Raw genomic sequence first — 8124 nt, forward strand, 5'->3', positions numbered from 1 at the left:
GCTTTTAACACTGATCAGCTGTAGGGCGGCCCTTTGAAGCCCCGCGGCCAGAGTTTAAACAGTTTTTTTCCCTCTAGTCATCAGCTGGGACTCAGGAGGCAGCAATAGATTGAGGGTGGGACCAAATAAAAGATAAGAATAACGTAGGTGGGGGGGGATGGGAGGGCGGGGGGGAGAACCGTTTCGGTGACGTCATATTGTCACCGCTACCGGCTCGGCCGAACCGGACCGAACCGGGAGGAACCCACCACTGTGTCTAACAAAGAACTTGTACAGGAAGTCCTCAACATACAACAGTAATGGAGCTTGCCCATTATGGGCATATATCATGATGGTAGTAAGTCAGGACAGTCTTGTTGACCAACCCAATTTTACAATCGTTTTTGCGGCGGTTATTAAACTAACACTGCTGTTGTTAAATGAACAAATGAACACCGCTGTTGTTAAATGTGGTCATTACGCAAAACCGTTGGTGGCTATGTGCACAGTTTTTCTAAAACCGCAAGTAACTTCCAGTTTTTGGCAAAACTCATCATAAAATGCAGTCATGTGGCTGCATGACATGGCAAACAGCCATAAATGCATCTATGTTGCCAAATACATATAATTATGTGATTGTGTGTGTCTGTGCAACCATCAGAACTTTGGAACTGGGTCACAATTTTCTTTTTGAGGTAGATTATCACTTGGAATGTCCACTAAGTCAGGGGTCCCCAACTCCCGGTCCGTGGACCAGCACTGGGCCGCAGCATGCCAGAAATCGGGCCGTGCAAGCAGGCGAAGCTCCATCCGCGGGATGCAGGCAAAACATGAAATCACGCCCCCTCCGCTCCATGGAAAACCTCTCTCCACGGAACCGGTTCTTGGTGCCCAAAAGGTTGGGGGCTGCTGCACCAGTGGTGGGTTGCTACTGGTTCGCCCTGGTTCGGGCGAACCGGTAGCAGTGGTGGCGAGAGGCTCCGCCCACCCATCCAGACATCATCAAATACACTCTAGAAGTGTGCAGAAGTGGCACACACGCGAGCAAAGCAAGCACACACGAGTGAACCGGTAGGAAAGGTAAGTGAAACCCACCACTGCGCTGCACTAAGTGATTGGCCATAACTCAAGGATTATTTGTATTTGCATACTGACTCCCCAAGTGCTCTAAAAGTGTTTTAAATCTTAGAGAACATCTTTCGATATGGAGTTACTGGTGACGGCCCTTTGAGGTTCACAGGAATATTAGGTACTTTATTGTTACAGGATCTAGTAACTGAATCTCGGAAACTAACAGGCAATGCACATAAATAGGCGGAGCGTCAATTGTAGAGGTGCAGCCGCCATCTTGACTTCTTTTAACCCTAGACTGGAGACAATTTTGCATGGTAGGGAAGATAAAACGAAAAGCAGAATTCTTTAAGGGTTCTTAAACAAGGCATGGCCAAAATCAGGTGGAATTGTGCAGCATTAAAATTGAATGAAGGAATGAAAAATAACATAAATAAAAATTAAAATAAAGGTATTGTATGTCACACTTACGGATAACTCCCATGTTTTGCCTGAACGCCATAAAATCTTTGTTATGGTCATAGACTAGCGTAGGGCTGCACTCAAACCAGGGGTGGGTTCTACTTACCTTTACTACTGGTTCGCAACACGCATGTGCTCTTCTGCGCATGCGCAGAAGCTTCCTGATGACTTCGGGGTCGGTGGGCGGAGCCTCCTGCCAGTTTTACTACCGGTTCTATAGAACCGGTCTGAACCGGGATCAACTCACCACTGACTCAAACTCAACTTTGTATTTGGATCCTATTCACTGTATGTTCACCAGTTTTAATTCAATATTCCATTTTAATTTCTGTTTGCCACCTTGTATGCCGCAGCGCCTCCCCCTCCCCTGCAAAATGTATAATTTAGATCAATATTGAAGGAAAGATCTTTTGTAAGACTAACCCTAAATAAGACAGAGAATGAGAACGAGCTACAAAAAATTCAGTTCTTTGTGATTATTTTCCTTGGATGGGCATCCTTTATGATCGTCTGATTAAAAATGATAAGATTTGGAGAGAAAATCGTCCAGGGACTCTGAAATTTAGTCACAGTGCACCATCTTGTGGCCAACACTCTAATCTATTTAAACTAGATTGTTCTATGAAATGTGCTGCAAAGGCCAATATATATTATATTAATTTTGATCTGTTTCTGTATCTCTTTATAATTTTTTATCACCGTTAGAATCTCTTGGGAGAAAGATGAACCAAACAAATAAAGCAAGCAAGCAGATTTGGAAGTGAAGATAACTTATTTAAATATTAGTTTCATTTATTTAATTAATAATGGCTTGGCAACTAGGTACCTGCAGAACCAGCTGCTCCACCTGAATTGGCCCAACCTCCTTTTTTTGCAGCCAGGGAGATTTTAAGGACAAAGCTGTTCCAGAGAGAGTACCTTTTCTTCTTATTGGAAGATTATTTTATGCTTTTAAATTTACTGTAAAAATGTTTTAAATTTGTTTTCTAACATATAAGCTAGGTAAAGGTAAAGGTTCCCCTGCATATGCGTGCTAGTCATTTCCGGCTCTAAGGGGCGGTGCTCATCTCCGTTTCTAAGCCGAAGAGCCAGCGCTGTCCGAAGACGTCTCCATGGTCATGTGGCCAGCATGACTAAAAGCTGAAGACGCACAGAACATGGTTACCTTCCCACCAAAGGTGGTCCCAATTTTTCTACTTGCATTTTTTACCTGCTTTCGAACTGCTAGGTTGGCAGAAGCTGAGACAAGTAACGGGAGCTTACCCTGTTACACAGCACTAGGGATTCGAACCGCTGAACTGCCAACCTTCTGATCAACAAGCTCAGCGTCTTAGTCACTGAGCCACCACGTCCCTGTAACGTATAAGCTACCGATGTTCAAATGCTGTAATGTGTCTCTCCCTATAAAGATCAGACTCGCGGAAGCCATATTACTCTATGGAAACAAAAATTGGACTGTTGAAGGAACAGGATAGGAAGAGTCTTGACACATTTGAAATCTGGTATTGGAGAAGACTCCTGAGAACATGGTGGATGGCCAAGAAAACAAACAAATGGATTACTGAACAACTCAGTCCAGAGTTTTCACTTGAGATATAAACGACCAGACTCAAATTATCTTACTTTGGATACTTTATGCAAAGATTTAGCAGTCTCTGGAAAAAAACTGCAGTGAGGGATCCTTGGTGCTCTGGAGTTTTTTTTTTTTGCAAACATTTCATTACCAAACTAAGTAACATCATCAGTGCTAGTAAGGAGTGGGGATTGTTGTTTATATTCTAGTAGTGTCACCATATAAAGGTCACCAACACCTTTATATTCTAAAGGTGTTGGTGACCACCTTTAAAGCGCTCCATGGCTTAGGGCCAGGGTACTTATGGGACCGCCTTCTGCCACCAATTGCCTCCCACCGGCCGGTTCGCTCCCACAGAGAGGGCCTTCTCAGGGTGCCGTCAGCCAGACAATGTTGGCTGGCGACCCCCGGGGGGAGAGCCTTCTCTGTGGTGGCACCTACCCTCTGGAACGATCTACCTCCAGAGATACGAGTGATCTCAGACCTCCGGACTTTTCGTCGGGGCCTAAAAACTTACTTTTTTTAGCTAGCCGGGCTGGCCTGATTCCATGTTGGTTTTAACGTTTGATTGATTTTAATTGATATGTTTTAAATTTATGGGCCAAATTCTATCTAATTAGTTTTAAATAATTATTTTAACTTTTGTACAAATGTTTTTATCTTGGCTGTTCACCGCCCTGAGTCCGAAAGGAGGAAGGCGGTATACAAATTTAATAAATAAAATAGTGCAGGGGTGTCGAACTCAATTTCAGTGAGGGATGCATCAGGGTTGTGTTTGACTTTGGAGGGGGGGGCGGTATGTGTGTGTGGCCGGGGTGGGAATGGCCAGTATGACGTCACTTATGTCGGGGGCACCTGTGGTGGCCTGAGCGCTCTGCCAGTGAAAACAGATTCCCACGCAGCCCCCTGAGCTCCATTTCCGCTGGCAGAGGCCTGCAGGAGGCCGTTGCAGCCGAAAATGGAGCCTGGCCCTCCCGAGCTCTGTTTTCACTGGCAGAGGCACCGTGGGCCGGTCCTTCGCTGTTTCCAGTGTGGCCCCATGAGCCAGATCTAAGCATCCCGCGAGCCGCATCTGGCCCGCGGGCCTTGAGTTTGACATCACCGTTCTAGTGGCATGTCCTGTCAATAGAATTGAGAGCAATCCCCACTCCCTTCCAGCACTGATGTTACCTAGTTTGGGTAATGAAACATCTGCAAGAAAAAAAAAACCCTAAGATCAGAGCACACCATGAGCACATCCTCATTTCAACCCTTGAGCTACAAATATTCTTCTTTAAAGGCTATAATGTTGGGAAAGGTGGAAGAGAAAAACAATCAGCAGTGAAGTGGATGGACTCAGTTGCAGTGGTGATGAGGACACAATCCAACGACTTAAATTAAGAACAGGTTAGGGTCAGTTGATCATCATCACCAGGAGTGGGTTCTAAAATTTTTTACCACCGGTTCTGTGGGTGTGGCTTATTTTGTGGGCGTGGCTTGATGGTCATGTGACAATTATTTAGGATTTAGCAGAGGTAGCAGGCTTTTAACTGCTTGCAAAGCTGTACCAATCTACCCATTTATTTTTGCAGGCACTGATCTACTCATGTATTTTTGCAGGCACTGATCTACTCATGTATTTTTGCAGGCACTGGTCTACTCATTTATTTTTGCAGGCACTGATCTACCCATTTATTTTTGCAGGCACTGATCTACTCATTTGTTTTCTTTTAACACTGATCAGCTGTAAGGCGGCCCTTTGAAGCCCCACAGCAAGAGTTTAAACAGTTTTTTTCCCTCTAGCCATCAGCTGGGACTCAGGAGGCGGCAATAGATTGGGGGTGGGGCCAAATAAAAGGTAAGAATAACGTGGGGGTGGGTGGGTGGGCGCAGGGGAGCGGGGGGCAGAACCGGTTCGGTGACATCATATCGTCACCACTACCAGCTCGGGAGAACCGGGCCAAACCGGGAGGAACCCACCACTGATCATCACACTCACTGTGCTTTGGTAGTTCAGATCACAGTTCATTTAGTGACCATTCAAATTACAACAGCCCTGAAAAAAATGACTAATGTCCATTTTTCACACTCAGGACCGTTGCAGCATCTCCATGGACACGTGATCAAAATTCAGACGCTCGGCAGCTGGTTCGTATTTGTGACGGGTTGCACTGTCCTGAGGATACGGGATCAGCTTTTGCCACCTTCTGACAAGCAAAGTCAATGGGGGATGCCAAATTCACCTAACAACGATGTGACTTAACAACGGCAACGATTCACAGTGGCAAACAAGCTCATAAAATAGGGCAAAACTCACTTAAGATAACATGTCATTTAGCGACATACATTTTGGGCTCAGTTGTGGTCGTAAGCCGAGGACTACCCGTATTATGTGCGTTAAGTGAAATGTGTATTATGTGCCTAAGAATACTGCCGCTACTGCTCTCCTTTCTGAAGAGTTTATCTCATTCTACATTCTTTGGATAAAGTAATTAGGGTTGCCAGGTCTGCTTCCAAAAAATAGCGGACAAGCGGGGGGGGGGGGGTGTTAAGTAGTAAAAAAATAAAAAAAATTTTTACAGTTAAATTATATATTTTCTTACAAACATTTTAACATGTATTAAAATAATCTCTTCAAAACTTTACTTAAAATTCAAAACATCAAATATAATATGTAAAATATTAAATTACATTTTAATTTCATCATAAAGCTTTTGAATAAAAAAAATGTCCACTATTTTGTGAAAAAAAAAATAGTGAACATAATGTGAAAAAAGTGGACTGTCCGCTCAAATAATGGACACCTGGCAACATTAAAAGTAATAAGCTTTCATAATTTTTTTTAAAAAAGCCTTGCATACAAACCCCTTAACTAAACCTGCTGGAAATCCTGTTGCTCTTAAGCCCTTTGGAGTTTGCATCAGTAAGGAAAAGTCGCTTGTTCCTACTCCAAATTATTCTCTTTCTTTTATTTGCTGCTCTCCCCCCTCCCCGCCTTCCACACCGATTCCAAAAAAAGGGGGAAAAAAACCTATTCCCAAATCCAGTGTCATTTTAATCTACATTTCGGGGGCTTGTCTTCAAATGAGAGGAACTTGGACTCCAAAAATGCCTCTCATCCCATTTTCAAATGAGCTGTTCTTTCTTTTATCACAGAAGCAATGAAATGTGCCAAGAACTGGGGAGGGTCTTTCCAGTTTTGAACAAGGTGCACTAGATCAGAGGTCACCAACCTTTCGGACCTCAGGGACCACTAAATTCATAATCTTAAATCCCACGGACCACTAATATGATCTGCCTAATGACCGGCTGGGTGGGCGTGGCTAGGTGGTCATGTAACTGGGTGGGCATGGCTAACTCAATGTCACTCATGTCAAGGGGCACCTCGCCAGCCTCTACTCACCCCCTCCCCTCCCAGCCACTCCTCGCCTCCCTGCCCAGGCTCCTTAGGGCCCCAACAGGAAGCAGTTGTTGGAGCTAAGCAGCCACCATGTGAAAGAGTTGGCAAAACAGCTCAGTCCAAATTGGATTTGACCAAGAAGGAGGTTCAGCAGAAGCACCTCACTCAGGACTAGGAGCATAGGCTTTCCAAGCAGAGGGAAGATCTGCAGGAGTGCAAGTCCAGGTACCGGCGCCTGGAGGCTCAGCGGGCTGAGATGGTCAGCCAGTTCCAGGACATGATGCAGTCCCACTGGAACAAGGCCCTCTGGCCCCTTGCCACCAGTTTATTTATTATTTATTAGTTCGATTTATATGCCGCCCTTCTCCGGAGACGCAGGGTGGCTTACAATGCATTAAGCAATAGCCGTCATACTTTTGTATATACCTGCTTAGTAGGGCTTTCGGGGCCCCCCCAAGCGGTGTTCTATTTTATACAAAGTCAGCTTATTGCCCCCACAATCCGGGTCCTCATTTTACCTACCTCGGAAGGATGGAAGGCTGAGTCAACCTTGAGCCTGGTGAGAATTGGACTCGCAGTAATTGCAGGCAGCTGGCAGCTAAGTGCTACTTTAACAGCACTTTAGTCCGCTGCGCCACCAAGGTTCTTCCCTCCAGCCTTCACCCAAAACCTAGCACCAGGAGGCTGGAGCAGACCCCAAGTTGGAATTTCTGTCCCCCCGACCCGCACAAAAAGACCCCGAAGGGGGAGATTCTCTGCAGCAACACAATCGTTCATTGCACATATCTGGCCCAGGGGCCATATTTGAGGATCCCTGATTTAGTGCAATATACAAAAAATGCCAATAATTTTTCTGTGGACCACCAAAATTTTCTTGTGGACCACCAGTGATCCACGGACTACCAGTTGGTGACCGCTGCACTAGATCACCCACTTTTCTGCAAAAGAGAAGGCTCACACAATCCCAAAGCTTCTGATTACAGATAGTCCTTAACTTACAAACGTTTGTTTAGTGACTGTTTGAAATTGAAAAGGCACTAAAAAAAGTGACATGTGATTGTTTTCATCCCAGTGATGGGCTCCAAATTTTTTAACAACCGGTTCTCTGCCTTAATGACTGGCTGGGTGGGTGTGGCTGGGTCATGTGACTGAGTGGGTGTGGCCAACTCTACGTCACTTGTGTGGGTGGCATCTGTATGGCGGGGCCAGCCAGGTGGTCCGATTTGCCGGTTCTCTGAACCGCACACAATCGGAACAACCGGTTTGGGCGAACTGGTCCGAACCGGCAGCAGCCCACCTCTGTTTCATCCTTATGACCGTTGCAGCATTCCCATGGTCACATGATCAGAATTCAGATGTTTGGCAACTGGCTCGTATTTATGACGGTCGCAGTGTCCCAGAGTCATGTGATCCCCTTTTGTGACCTTCCGACAAGCAAAGTCAATGCGGAAGCCAGATTCACTTAACAACCGTGTTACTAAGTTAACAACTGCTGCGATTCGCTTAACCATTGTGGCAAGAAAGGTCGTAAAACAGGGCAAAACTCACTTAACAACTGTTTCACTTGAGAATAGAAATTTGGAGCTCAGTTGTGGTTGTAAGTTGAAGACCACTTTATATCCTTCAGAATCATCAGAGTGACACTCTTAATGGAGAAAAC

Source organism: Pantherophis guttatus, chromosome 2, assembly GCF_059756535.1.
Source record: "Pantherophis guttatus breed Tessera chromosome 2, ASM5975653v1, whole genome shotgun sequence".
NCBI classification, from domain to species: Eukaryota; Metazoa; Chordata; class Lepidosauria; order Squamata; family Colubridae; genus Pantherophis; species Pantherophis guttatus.